The sequence below is a fragment of the Girardinichthys multiradiatus genome, chromosome 9, assembly GCF_021462225.1.
Source record: "Girardinichthys multiradiatus isolate DD_20200921_A chromosome 9, DD_fGirMul_XY1, whole genome shotgun sequence".
Classification (NCBI taxonomy): domain Eukaryota; kingdom Metazoa; phylum Chordata; class Actinopteri; order Cyprinodontiformes; family Goodeidae; genus Girardinichthys; species Girardinichthys multiradiatus.
Genome location: NC_061802.1, coordinates 33986260 through 34001608, shown reverse-complemented (window position 1 = coordinate 34001608; position 15349 = coordinate 33986260). Strand labels below are relative to the sequence as shown.

At 38.7% G+C, this 15349-nt stretch overlaps 1 protein-coding gene across 1 annotated transcript in view; it reads right to left on the bottom strand.

Moving 5' to 3' along the window:
- si:ch73-63e15.2 (protein strawberry notch homolog 2) overlaps window positions 1-14316 on the bottom strand; it is a 75412-nt gene extending 61096 nt beyond the window's left edge. The window contains exon 1 of the mRNA XM_047375044.1: window positions 13984-14316. The gene's annotated coding sequence lies outside the window, so the exon portion shown is untranslated. The remainder of the gene's footprint in view (window positions 1-13983) is intronic.
- Between the last annotated feature and the right edge of the window lie 1033 nt (window positions 14317-15349).

Below are 15349 nucleotides of genomic sequence, written 5' to 3'. Positions count from 1 at the left end.
AATGGGCTGAATTATTAATGAGTCATATAAAAGCAAAGAGAAAATGTTAGCATGTTAGCATGGCACTTCAGCAAACTGCTTTGCATGGAAACATTATCAACCGGAGCAAGACCCGTGTTTTACAAACCCGGATATGATCACTGACAGATCACTGAAATCATTTAAATAGAACCTGCTTGCCTACACAAAGTAGCTTGAAAAGGCTCAAAAAGCAAAAAATTTGGCCCTGATCTAAAGAAATTCAAGAACAGTGAGAAACATAGTTACTAACATCAATCAGCCTGGAAAGGATTACAAGGCTTTTTTTTGAAGGGCTTCGTACTTCAGAGAACGCTGGTGAGAGCAAGTGCTGACCAGAAAAAAAAAAAATACAAAGGTCCTTCAAACATTTGCCAAAAGTCTTAATGATCCTCTAGATCTTCGGGAAAATATTCTGCGAACTGACGAGGAAATGGGACTTTGTGGAAGGTGTTTTTCGTCGCACCTTGTACAAAATTAAAAATTTTTCATAAAAGAACATCATGTTGACGCTCAAACATGGTGGCAGTAGTGTGACAGTCGCTTCAAGATCGGGACAGCTTGCTGTAATTGTTAGAACCATGAATTCTGCTCTCTACAGGAAATCTTGAAGGAGAAAGTGTTGCCATCACCTTAAGTTAAAGTGCAAAACAATGATCCAAAGCACATCAGCAAGTCCACCCCTAAATCTGTCCGAACATAAAACTAAATTGGAGTGCAGGGCTGTGTTGTCGCATAGGCAACATAGGTAATTGCCTAGGGCAGCAACCGTGGAAAGGGCGATGGAAGAAATTGTTTTTTTTTTTTTAAATATTAATTACGATTGTTTTTTGGTAATGAGAATTTTGTTGTATCTAGCACTGCAAAACCGCTGCAAACATTACACACCATCTTAAACCATTCTATAATGACAGGCTTGTGTTCTTAAATTCCAAAGAAGTCTGTAGACCTTCCAATCCGCTGCGCCCTCCTGCCGTCCCTCCCCCACGGTCTCCTCTCAGTGTCACTACTAGTACTGCCACCATGAAGAGGCAAAATCTGTCATGGGCACAAATTCGCAAAACAAAACAAAAAAGGATGAGAAGAAAGTTGAGAAGGACTGACATAAGCATGTGAAGAAATTTTTGCATTAAAAACTGGGGAGGTTTAGTGGGGAAGTTTAACTTTATTACCCACAATATTTGCTAGATAGCTCATTAGCAATAACACATACAGTCAGTCGAACATAGCCTAGTAGCCTACAAACACCGCCGCCGGTTTGTTTCAACATTCCATCATCATTCAACTGCAGTTAAAAAGGACATTACATCATTCTGGGGTGGGGGGCACTACATTGCATTTAAAGTGGGTTTACACATGGACTTGGTTGTACCTAGGGATCGGTTCCAAATTCAGTACATTTATAGATACAGACCGAATTCCGTCGGTACAAACGAGTACCTATTCACATAAAATCAAAAGCTACCATGTCTCGGTACCTAAACGCATCATTGTTCCACAGAAGAAGTGAAAAAGTGGGCATTGCACGCACCATAGCGTGATGACGTCTGAAGGTGCTGCTACAGTAAACAAAGCAAACGTGGCAAATAGAAAGCGCTCGAGAGGTAGGCTCCACTTTTCAAAATGCGATGCAGATTACGTTCGCTGCAATGTTTGTGATGTGAAGTGCAAGGCCAGCGGCAGGAATACTTCTAATCTGAGGAAGCACCTAGTTAAGCGCAAGATTAGCCAGCAGATTTTCTAAAGGCTGAAGAGAGCACAATTTTCAACAGCCTCAGATCCATCTGGCACCTGAGGAAAGGGAAGCAGTGCTTCACCAACACTGTTTGCAGTGGTGGAGGGGACCTGCCCCCAGCTCAGCTGTCTCATGTTGGGGTTTACCCCAGTGGATGACAGGGTTGCATCCCTGCCTTCGGGTAGGGGAAAGATCGTGACCTCAGCTGGGGACATTATTGGGTGGTGGAAGTAGTACTTTGAGGAACTCATCAATCTTACCATTATGCCTTCCCTGGTGGAAGCAGAGACTGGGGACTCGAAGTCAGACTCATCACCCAGGCTGAAGTCACCAAGGTGGTCAAAAAACTCCACGGAGACTTCGCGGATGGACGAGATCCTCCCTGAGTACCTGAAGTCTCTGAATGTTGTGGGGTTGTTGTGGCTGACATCCCTCTTTAACACTGCGTGGTGGTCGGGGACAGTGCCTGTGTGGCTTTCTTCCTGGCTGTAGAACACTGGACCAGCTCTACACCCTCTACAGGGTGCTCAAGGGTTCATGGGAGTTTGCCCAACCGGTCCACGTGTTTTGTGGACCTGGAGAAGGCATTCAACCATGTCCCTCATGGTGGCCTGTGGGGGGGGCGCTCTAGTAGTATGGAGCCTGGGCCCCTTTATTGCGGGCCATCCGATCTCTTTACAACCAGAGCACGAGTTGTTGGACCTGTTTTCGGTGCATGTTGGACTCTGGCAGAGCTGCCCTTGGGGTCTTGTTCACAAGTGAGGGGAGAATGGAGCGGGATATTGACAGACGGATCAGTGGGGCCGCCACAGTAATGAGGATGGTTTGTTGTGGTGAAGAGAGACCTGAGCCGAAAAAGCAAAGCTCTTGGTTTACCATTTGATCTACGTTGCCACTCTCACGTATGGGAATGAACTTTGGGTCATGACCGAAAGAACGAGATCCCAGATACAAGCGGCTGAAATGAGCTTCCTCTGTAGGGTGGCCGGGCACTCCCTTAGAGAGTAAACACTTTTGTTCCAATCCCGTTGCAAGCAGTGAAATTGCATTCATTGGTTTAAATAGAAGCAAAGTTGTTGCCCACTGTTTGCTGCATGTTATTATTTTTATCACAGTTTGCTGATCAACATGTTTCTCAGACTGGATATACACTGGATGATCATAAAATATGTACATTCTGGTATATGTACATGTTCGGATTTACAGAGGGGGCAAAGTATTGGTGGATCGATTTCAACCCCCATTTCGTGTTGGGATCTTTCAGTTAATAGCTACACTTAATAAATAAATGGTAAATGGACTGAACTTATATACCGTCTTTCTAGTCATATAGACCGCTCAAAGCGCTTTACACTAGAGCCACATTCACCCAATCGCACTCACTAATGCTCACACATTCATACACCGATACGCAGATCGGTAGGCAACTTGAGGTTAAGTGCCTTGCCCAGGGGCACATCGACATACAGCAGGAGGAAGCTGGAACCCACAACCTTCCGATTGCAAGGCGACTACTCTTCCTACTGAGCCACAGTCGCCTCATAGATGGTGCTATACACATAGATCATGGTGTGAAACAACTATCTGAAAGGGGCAACTGACATAAAAGTAGTATCGAATTGGGACTATCACCAATGCCTATTCTTAAATGACTCGCATTAGTAAAAGGGAGAAAAATAGTCTGATCACAACATCTGTAGTCAAATTATTTTCCACCTCCACTTATGTCCACTTCTGTATTTAAATAAAGGACCTAGGTAACATTAACCAATTTGGAAGCTTCCTTTTTTCATTACTGTTTGTAGAAACACACTCCTGTCATACAAACTTATATCAAAGAGAACATATGGCTTATTACGAGATCAAGTATCTAGGTCATGTACACTTAGAGCTGATATACTAGGTCTGAATAAATCAAATAGACCGATAGAGTGCTGGAAAAGAAACCTAGAATCAGCTCTTCTTCTCCATTGAAAATGGAGAAGTATTATACAACGATTTTTCTTAGTTTTTACATGTAAGAAAAACATAAATTGAAAAAGCTAGAGGGACAGTGAGATTTCAAAGTAATTATATACAAAATAATGAGACACAAGACCAAGAGCTCATAAATGTGAAATACCTTCCCACTGCCATTGTTCACATAGCACCAAAGCTGCCTGACAGAAAGGAATGAAGTGAGTGAAAAAGACAAATCCAGGGTTTGTTCTTCAGTTGCTCTATCACTTTAACCTTCTTTATGGATACCTCAAGTGTCTGCTGGTCACCTTGTGTCTCGCTGAGGTTAATGTGGTCCCTCTCAGGTCAGATTGCTCTCCCAGCTATCGTTTCTTTCTGCAACATTTCCTGAGTGAAGCTCAGAGGTCCATGGGGTTAGATGGCCCTGTTGATCCGCTTCGTAATGCAACCATGAAAGGAACACAGCTATACTTTCGACACACTTGCGTCTGGTGCATTGGGGTCAGCATACATACTTTTCTCATGTGACAGACGAGCCCTCTAGCATTCTCTGTCCTGCTGTAGCCTGCATCTGTCTTTTCCACTAACAAGCTGACTTACTACGATCATTCGGTCCACTGAGCAACACTGAATCATCACCAGCCTGAGTCCATCTGCATCAAAGGTGAACAGATTCAAAATGATGATGGGCCAGCTGCTTTAAGACCGGAGCAGCAACGGGGCCGTTAGTTGGTTATGATTGTGGTGACCGCCTGGATTTATTAACTGCACTGATGAAATTTTTATAAAAGGAACGAGTGGCTTCCTAGAGAAACACAGGGTTCAATCATTCAAAACAGCATGTATTATTAATTAGCACACAAAAAGTCTAAACCTGCAGTTGTCCAGACGCACATTGATGGGACAGACCCTCAAGCAAATAAAACGAAGGACACGGACATAAGCCTTCTTTTAGTCCCAATTTTCCCAAAATGAATGTGCATATAGCATTACACACATGGCTGTGAACTGCACAGTAACTTTGTAGAGTACAGCAATCAGATGATTGTGAGTCTGGTGTCTTAAACGAAAGCTGGAAAATGGAAACAATTTGGGTTTTAACAGTCTGTTATTATTGCATTTTCACCATTCAAATATTTTTCAGCAGTCCCTTCAGACTGGAACAGACCACACAAATAAACTGGACCAATGGGCAGTTTTTCTTTAATTTACCTTATTGGAATTTTATTGGATAGACCAACACAAAGTAGCGCACGATTTTGAAGCAGAATAAAAATCATATATGGTTTTCAACATGTTTAACAAATACAAATCTAAAATGTCTGACTAGCAATTGTATTCAGCCCCCATTTCCTCTAATATCCTTAAATAAAATCCAGCACATAGAATTTCCTCCAGATGTCACCTAGCAAAATGTCCAGCTGGTTTCAGTTTAACCTAAAATCTCAACTCTAAACACAAGTGCTCTGTTAAAGCAGGGTTTGTTAGAATATTTCAGATGAGATACAAACGCGTTGGCCAACATGCAAAATGATATGTGTGTTAGCACTATCCACACCATCTCCACAGTAAAACATGGTGGTGGCAGCATCGTGCAGTGGGGTGCATTTCTCTTTAGCAGGTAGGAACACCTGTAACAGGTCACAAAAGACCTTCCAGCAGGACAAGAACCCTAGACATACAGACAGGATTACAACAACAACATTAAAAATCATGTATCTTTCTTTCACTTCACCCTATATGCACTACTTTGCATTGGTCTATTAGAGAAACTGGTATTAAAATAGCATAAAGCTTGTGGTTGTAATGAAACACAATGTAGAGAATTTGAAGGTGCACAAATAATTTTTACCTCGTTCCTAACAAATCTGTTAAAATAGCAAAGATGTAAATAACAAACAGGAAGGTAAGTGCACAGCAGTTTTTGACTATTAGCAAAGTTGTCAACAAGCATGAAGAGCAAAGGATGAAAAACATTAGATGCTCTGCAGCAGCGTAATGATGCTGATTTTAGAGATAATACCCCTACTTGAAGTTCCACCACAATCACAACCAAAAATAGATCAAAGGCTGGACAAATGAAAGAATATCCAATCTACTTAGCTGCCCCTTTTGCTCCAGTTTCGTCTATCGTCTAATTTTCTCAGAACTGAAGGACAAAAACAGATGCGAGCTTTATGTGGCTTTCTGCTTTACTGCTCAGGTTCACTGCGATAGGTTTTAAAACAACTGGGTGTTTTACTAACAAAAGGCTAGCTTGTATAGGTATTACTTAAATACAAAACGCTTGTCATAGACGTAAACCTAAAGGATGCAAAGAATGACATCTAAAATTTTGTAATTTTTACACTTTTATTTATTTTACTCCTCTAGAAAATATTACATTTAACTCACAACTACATAAACTGCAACAAGGTATATTATATATGGGGGAAATGCATGAGTTGGTTGTTAAGATTAGACGTCGAGCCTGAACTGGGCATTAACAGATCCAGAGGTAAAAGGTCTTAATAGGTCACAATAACAAACAGAATATTTCTCTTTCTTGTGGTAGGGCTTGCTTTCGGATACTTCCCACCCTTTGGTGTAATTTACTCATACCAGCCCTTTCGATTCTCACATGGACCATCTCCCTCTCCATTTATGTCACACTCCTACGCGTTCCTCTCACTTTTTCATCGCACGCCACATAAAATCTCACTGATATTGTGTGTCGCATCTTCTACTTTCCTGTGATGGTTTGATGTACTTTTTTTTCTCTTTTTATATTTCCATCACAAATCTTCCATTGCTATTTCTAAACCACACCACGGTATGTGAAAATGAGCTTTCCTTACATCTGTTCAAGGAACACAGCAATGAAAAGCAAATTGACAAGAACTACTGAATTAGTGGGCAGGAAAAAAATCACAGCGGTCTTTGCTCTAAAATACAAGGATGACTGAAATTCAGTAAAATGCCTTCTGTTTATGCTGAAACCCAGAGAGTGCTCTGCTCCACTCTGACTGACCTCACTTCTCTGGCAGGCGTGAGAACATCGGGCCACGTGCACAGCGGCAGGGAACCCGTCTGAGGCTGTCTGTGGCACCCGGCTGAGCCAAGTTCAGCTCGGTTTAGAGCCTCTCCTCAGCTCGGAGCTGGCGGATTAAATGAGACTGCATTCACAGTTTTAAATAGAAACATCACCAACGGATGACAAAATAATGGTGCTCTTTGCAACTTTAGGATAAAAGTAACAACGTATTCAAAGTACAGTACATGTTTTATCTCTTGTAACAACTGTAGCAGAGCTATTAGCAGTGTTTTTATTGTTTAACAAATATCTACTGGATGTTCTAATAGATGGAAATAAAGCTGCCTGAAGCACAAGTGGTTGCTTTGTCTTCAGTGGAGACATTTCAGGTGAACTATGCTTAACCTGTTTAAAGATTTGCTCTGCCTCACACGGCACCTCTGAAGAACATAGATCGGTCCAGATAAGAACATCAGGGCTACTCAGTCACAGACCTGCTGTTGGTCCAACTGCTTGCTCACCAGGATACAGCTGATTAAAGGTTTTCCATTAATTCAGCAAAACAAACTGGCATCCTACTGGCTACCTTTTGGGGCCTGTTAGGACATGGTAATTTAGATAAATAAGAAAACATTGGCCTATCTCTACACGGGACTACATCTTTTTCACTTTAATCTTTAATTGAAGTTTGCCAGACCAACCACTGAATAGTGACTTTAAATTAAATTATTTCATGTCATTTATATTGATTAATCGAAAAACAAAAAACAAAAAAAAACCCTGATGCTTAATTTCTGCCTTTTAATTTTCACAATTTAAATCTGCATTTTTAAATTATTTATGTTAACTCTTAACCATTATCTGCTTGGTTTACAAGAATATTTTCTGTGGAATGAAGAAACTTTCTTTATTTAATCAGTTAATCACACACTGATCTTGACATTGCTCAATACTTTTCACAGAAAATTGTTTAAAATGTGGGAAACTATTAATGGTAAGGAAACAAAAACAAAACTAAACATCACCAAAAATGAACGAGCTGGTCCGCAGCATCCAGGTAGAGCCTTGATGCAGCTTTTCTGGGTTCAAGACCCGACCCAGGAAGCTTTGCTGCATGTATTGCCCCTCTCTCCACCCCACTTCCTGTCTGCCTTCTTTTGAAAAATAACTAAAAGTAAGGCCAATAGTGCCACAAAAAAATGAATGAGCTAATATTAATTTGTCATAACAGGGCATTCTGAAAAGCAAAATCACTGGTAATTAATTTTTCTTAAATTAAATTTAATATGACCTCATGAATTATGCTACCTTGTAGAGACTGTACTGTATCATTTTGAATGCAAAAGTAATAAAAATGACCCCAACTGGGATGAGAAATTAATATTAAGACAAAAAATATGAAAAAGTACAACCCTTTATGTTTGTGTTGCAGTGTAATTATCATAAATATGGAGAGAACTAAACTTTATGTTTTAACACTCTACACTAGTATTATTTCACAAAGATTTTCAATTAATTATGCAGAGTCTCCATATTTATTAACCTTAAAAAGCAGTATCAGCATTAATAAAATCATCACAACCCTCCTCCCTACTGGTAATGGAATAAACAGTAAGGTTTTCCAGTGTAACTTTGCAATAATCTAAACCATAATGCTTGGCAGTATTTGTTTACCACTGATTCAGTTATGACCAGTCTTCCCAGTAATCCTAATTTCAGGACTCACTGAAAGGTTTAACAAAAACAAAGAGCGTTCCCTCTGCTATCTTACTACAAAAAAAAAAGAAATGATCAAACTTCAGTCCAAGTGCAAAATATTGAGTCCTGAACCTGAGGGACAAAGGTGGGTTGAGATAAATAAACTGGCTGCCAACTTCATAAACACACATTAGACAGGATGAAGCAGGTCAGGATTTGGGACAGAGGTAACATGAAAACAAACTGGCTGAGCATCAGAACAGAGAAACCTGTACTTTACAGTGGCAAGATGTTGCGTCTTCACATTGACATAAAAATACTCAGAAGTGACTTAAGCTTTAGTTATCTGTGGTATGAAGAAGACAAATGCTGACTCAAGCTAATAACCAAATTACAGGATATAACACGTTTATGACAAAGGAACGTCTACTTAGCCACACAAACACTAATGACAACATGCTAAAAGTACAGTTTTAACTCATTTCATTTGAACATTTTAACTGCTTTAAAGGCCCTGACAGCAACAAAACAAGTCAAAAAACATAAAAATCTACTTTATAACTGCTAATAATACAAAACACAAACCTGCCTCAGGCAAGTGGTCATTTTTTCTAATTTGGCATAAGTAAAAGTTAAATATTTTATTCGGAAAAAAAAAATGTCCTTCCCTATTACACATGGTTTCGGTACCAATATCAGGTCATACCAAGGTTCTAAACCCTTTGAATTTCAAAACTAGAAATCATTTTTACAGTTTTAAGCTGTTTTAATGAGATCTCAGGTGAAAAAGTGACTAGCCTAAAGTAATTAGCCAATAACTTAACGATTATCTCTATTTGTGGTAAACTTGGGTTTGTCTTTCTGCGTTTAACCCTCTCTCTCTCTAGTGGACTGGGCCAATGAAGAAGCTACTGCTACTAAGTATATGTACGCTGATTTCTATCTCATAGAAAGTACTACTGGCTAAAAGCTTCTCTGTTTAGCTCTGTTTCTCTCGGCCAAAGCGGCTAAAACATTACGGACTAGATCAATTCTGTGTACGTCTTATTGAAAACAGAAATTATTCCTGAAAAAGACCTTCTATGTGGTGTTTCTTTTTGTGTGTGTCTGCTCTGTCTTCTCAAGCCCCCAGTCAGTCGGGGCCGATAGATGCTCACACTGAGCCACATTCAGCTGGAGGCTTCTTCCTGTTAAAAGGGAGTCATTCCTCCCACTGTTCCCACATGCTTGCTCAGTAAGAGGAAGAACTGCCACAAAGTCAGGGACTGGATGAAATCGGCAAGGCTTCCATATATAGATGTATTGTAACTACTGACTTGTATTGTACAGTATGTAACTGAATTTGAATCAGGTCTCTATGATTGGATGCATCTGATCATTTCTTTCTGTATAAAATAAATTGGATTTATTTGTTTTGTAAAGCGCCTTTAGATGACATTTGTTCTGCATTAACACTATATCAATAGACCAAAGTGAATAAAATACTTTAAAATCTTTGTTCAAAAACAGTGAAACTGTGGTATTTTTACCCAAGGTTATTACACTGTGAGAACCTTGCACTGGCCAACATGCCTAATAAGTACTGTAAAGGCATTTTGTGAAGATATGTGCACAGAAGAAATTTCAAATATGTTTTATTCAAGAATAACATATTAAGTATTGGAAATTCTACGTAATTTGGGACAATGACTATATGTAATTTAGTATTTTGTAACTATGACACTTTACCGTCTACTTACACTATGCCTTTTATGCAACGTTGTGCTTTTAAACACTGGATATATTAAACATTAGGTCAGGTCTCCTCTCTTTCAGATATCCTAATTATTATCTGTAAGCGTTTAAGTAAGTTCCTATCCTTCCTGGTTTATCACGTGGACTTGGTTACAAAGCTGAACAGATAAAGAAAAAACGACAAACTCTGTATTCCTTCATGTTTCCATACAAACACTAATAATTATCTCATATTTCCATCCTGGATGAGCTCTGTTCTGAAACTCCTTTTTGCCTTTCCTGTAATGGATCTGACACATTTTCCTCACCAAACTGAAATACACAGCAGTGAGGCACACCAGAGTATTTCACAATATATCAAGTGGATTGGGGGACTTCCACACATCATCCAGGTCTACAAAGGATAGGATGGGATATTGAAGTCTCACTTCTATTCAAAATGTAGTAGTAAATACTATACAAATATATCTTGAACATTGTTCAGTTGTTTCATGTGTTTCTTCTGACCAAACATCCATCTTACATTTAATACATAAAGCAAGAACCCTTACCAGATGAAGGTTAAATTCCCTCCATTTGGGGACTAAATCAAAGATATTATGGAGGCCCAATCCCCTTCCTCCACTTCAGATTTTTCAGTCTCACTCTAATCAACCCATGGGCTATAAATAAAATTTATTACTGGCAGCAGTTGAAGAGGGGAGAAGAAAGGGCAAGCAAAGACATGGGGAGAAGAAGAATAAAGGCTAAAACCCCCACCCCCCTCCCAAAAAAAGAAAGGAAAAGTATTAGAAGGAAACTTTCAAAAGACGAATAAGCTTTTAAACTTATGATTCCTAATTTGTTAAATGCCGCCATATTCACTGTGCACCATCCCTAAGGTTCCTGAAGGCAACACACAACACGTCTTGGGTTGTGTGACCCTTAACAGCCCTGCAGGGGAAAAAACCATCAACTGTTTCAGTGGAAAATGAGCTATGAAGGAAAAGCCCACACATTAACATGCACCGCACAGAGGTTGCCCTTACTAATATTCCTCTGTTAGGAAGAGACCAGCGGACAAAAATATGCTTTACTACCAAATTATAAGCCTGTCACTAGGATTGCGCAAAACCAACTGAGTCAAATTTTACGAAACTTGTTGGAGAGGAGAAGGAAGGGCAGGAAGAACCCGTCGCATTTTAGCGTGCCTCCAGATCACTTTCATTAAAGCTGCATAGGAGAGCATTTGCCTGGAGGAGGAAGAGGATGCTATGAGTTCCTATCTAGTTGCTTATTCAACTCCAGCAGTTTCACATATGAATGCAATAATTTAGGTGTTGCTTTCTGGGGACAGTTAAAGTTGATCGCATGTAAAATATATCTAAGTAAATATATCCAGGAGTTCTCCCGGCTGCATATTCTGTGATGAAAACTTATAATAAGCTAAAGTAAAAGAAAAGCACTCGAAAAAACAAAACAAAAAAATGCTTTATTTGTCATATTAAAGTCTGTGCTGAGGTCGGTGTGGAGGTGGGCGGGGGCAGATTTGCAGATTTCACAACAAATAAGAGAAAAGTCACTGACTGTTGCAAGGGGGTTAGGAAACGTGCATAAAACTGAGAGAGAAACCTAGCATGTTACTCATTTCACAGCAAGGGGGAATGACATAATTAGAAAAATAGCCAACCACCATGGCAACATGCTGTGTCAAGGCTTGCAAGAGGCTTGGCTAGCCTTTGCTGCAGGCAAGACACAGTGGAAACCAATGAGTGAAAATTGCAGGAAAGAAAAAAGTACTGGAGGGGACAGCTTTGGGTGAGCTGGTTTCATTTCATACCAGTGAAACCTTTCACCTCTCCAAACCTCCCCTGATATATTAGTATGTTCCTGATACATTAGGGCAACGTTTCTGGGTTTAATGCTCGTCTCTTACTGTAAGAATTCAAATCTGTAAAATTAAAGAAAAGAAAAACAACAAAGACATGCTTGATTTATTTTCTGGTTTTTGAAGTTAGTTAAGGTTGATGTGATGCTCAGACTGTTATGAAATTCTCATGGTATGATAAACCTTGAGTAAAAATACCACAATTACAAAGTATTGCGGATTTAACAAAAAAAAAAAAAAAAAAATCAGAAAAAACAACAGTTTTTTTCTCATGGTAGTTGGGTTGACAGACTGACCTGCTGCTGTTGGATATTATTTATTTCAGTTACAAAACCTGTTTGCAATAGACTGTAGATTATATAAAATTACTTTAAACTGTTTGCATCAAAGCAGGTGCAAAAGGTTTCCGCGTGTTGTCGTTACAAAAAGTCCTGTGACAGACGGCTCCATTAAAAACCCAAAAATGTTGAGGGAGAAATTTCAAAAATGCACTGCCACAAAATGGTTAAACAGGTGGAATGACTGGCACTTTAACTTTACAGGGTATGATTAGCCCTCCATTCATTTCCAAGCACTGACTGTGAATGTTTTTTACAACTGGAAATATTTCCAAACAGCCAAGTTGGTTTTCCCTTTAAGTTGAAGGGTTTTTTTTAGCCAGCTTACCTGCAGTGTGCAGTAAAATGTGAGAGGAAAGGCCCTTAATCCTTAAAACATTTGTGATTTTAAACTGCAGCTTTTAAAAATCGTAGTATACCTTCCGCTCTCTGTCTGGTTGTACACGTTTATATTAAATGATTAAACGTCTTGCTCTGTAGAAACAGATACATTTTACCCCCCAGATAGCATAACATTTGAGACAAAACTTCGAGAAAGTGTGAATTACATGTATTACGTACAGATGGGCTATGTAACTTAATTCAGGTTTCTAATAATAGGAATAATCACAACTTTTAGCCAGCAGCTACAGGCGAAGCTCAACATAGCTTTCTGATAGCGAGAAGAGTTTCCACTTTAAGCGTTTCACTGTTTATTCTGAAAGGCTATCTTTATTTAAATGCTAATAAAGTAGGTTCTTGTGCTTAAAGTCCAAACATACTATGCAAACTTTTAGTGAGATTTCCTTTTAATAATGGGCAAAACCGAGATTCAGTTTCAACCAAATAAATGATAAAGGTCCTCTGAAGAGTACAAAGCACAATGGAGAGCAGCCACAGCTCCGCGGACAGTGTTACACAGCTACTACTGTTAGCTTGCCGGACGGTTAACGATACATTAACAAGCTGTTCTAAGGCAACTAAAGGGGCTTTAAAACAGCCGCCGATTTAACAATTTGGTTTCTCGAACATTAGTCGAGGACGTCGAAGCGGAGCATTATCCCATATCAGTTTTCCGCTATAAGCAATACTTTTTTGAGATAAATAATAGAGATAGCTAGGTTAGCATCGCTCATAGCCTTTTCAGACTTTGGGTATGCTTGTTTTGTAAACTCGTTGAGGCCGCTCCAGGAATTGCGTTAGGTTTTTACAAGGATTTCGACATTTTAGAGAGTGCAATATTGTAAAAAAGATTTAACTTTCATGTAAAATTCCATTAAAATTGCCGAACAGTTTAAACTTAACATTAAGCTGTGCTTTTGTTTGCCCAATATGTGCTGCTGTCTTGCTAAAACCACATAAAAACGTGTCGTAAGATTGTTTTTCATCGTATATTCTTGCGTTACAAATGCATACAGGCCATTATTTCATGTATTTGAATACATAACTTCCATGGGGTAATCCACAGCCAAAGGAGACCAATAACCTACAATGTAATAACGCTGGACTAAAACAAACAGCTTAAAACCCAGCGTGCCCCGTCGTTAAAAACACGCGCACCTAGGAGAGGCTGACTAGAATCCGCTCGTTAAAAAGCCGATGTGTCGCTGGTCTTTCAACAATATCCTCGACTAAGACTTACCGTGAGTGCGCTATTTGCCGTCAGTCCTAACCACGAAGACACCGGCCTGATTTTGAACGAACAGTCGCGTCAAAGTAGCTCAAACCGGGATATTTATCCAAGTTAGTCTTCGTAGTTGTTTTCCTTACTTCCTGATTGAGACGGTGCCATTTTGAATAGCGAAAAAATATTTCCGCCGCTGTCGTCACACGCAGAGCCGCTTGTTGATCAAGAGCAGAAAACAGCCAGGCCAGAAATAGTTCACAGCAGCAATGTTTGAATTATACCTGGGTAAATGCTTCACCTTAGAAGGGTTTTATTAAGCACAACAGATGACAAAACAAGTCCAACATTCAATAATGGTTTATGAGAACACAGTAAATTTTTATACCATAGTAATAGCTCAGTTAGAATGATGTTCACAATGAGTATTTAATGTCAAACAGCACATTTTGTTTAAAACTCTTTATGTTGCACGGGAATAGCTAAATAATTGTTATAATAAAACACTTTTATAAACTCTTAAATAGGCAAGCACACGTTTGTGTTTATTATGTTTCAGCTTCATGTTGCCTAAAGTAAAACCATACTCATAAATTATTATAAGGTTTAATGAGTCCTGGGGCATCTTTGTTGACAGTGGGCAGCATATTTATAAGGTTAGTGGTGGTGTAGAGCAGTGCTTCCCATACCTCTCAGGTACGCAGAACAAAACAACAGTTTGTAGGACTAAAATTACCAGTAAGACAGTAAAACAGAAGTATAATAAAAACACAAACAGCATCAAAGCCAACATATAATTTATAGGGGTTTGTAAACGTACAAATACATGAGAAATAGATCAAATATTATTCAGAAATTTAATTTCATGGTAATAAAATAAAATCCAGCATAAAACCTAGAAATTACTTTGTTAGATATTTAACAGTATCATCAAATAGTAAATATATAGTATAAATATATGCTAAATATACCAGAAATTACATATAGCAGATCTATAGGAATATTATATTTTAAGTACATTTATTATAATTATTTTCAAAAGGTACTCAGATTTTTAAGCAAGTCTGATCTAAATGCTTATATATATACAGTATATATATATACAGTATATATATATATATATATATATATATATCTATAGACCCATTCTATAGATTAGAATATGAAGAGTTTAATATTTATTTCAGCAGCTTAGCTCGTTTAGTCAAACACATTATATAAACTGCACACAAACTGATGTTTTCAAGCCTTTATTTCTGTTAATTATGAGGATTTTCTGCTTACAGGTAATGAAAATACTACATTTAGGTTAGAATATTTAATCACACCAATAAAAAAAAAATTTTATTATAGAAATGTGGGCCTTTTTAAAGGTATGTTTTAT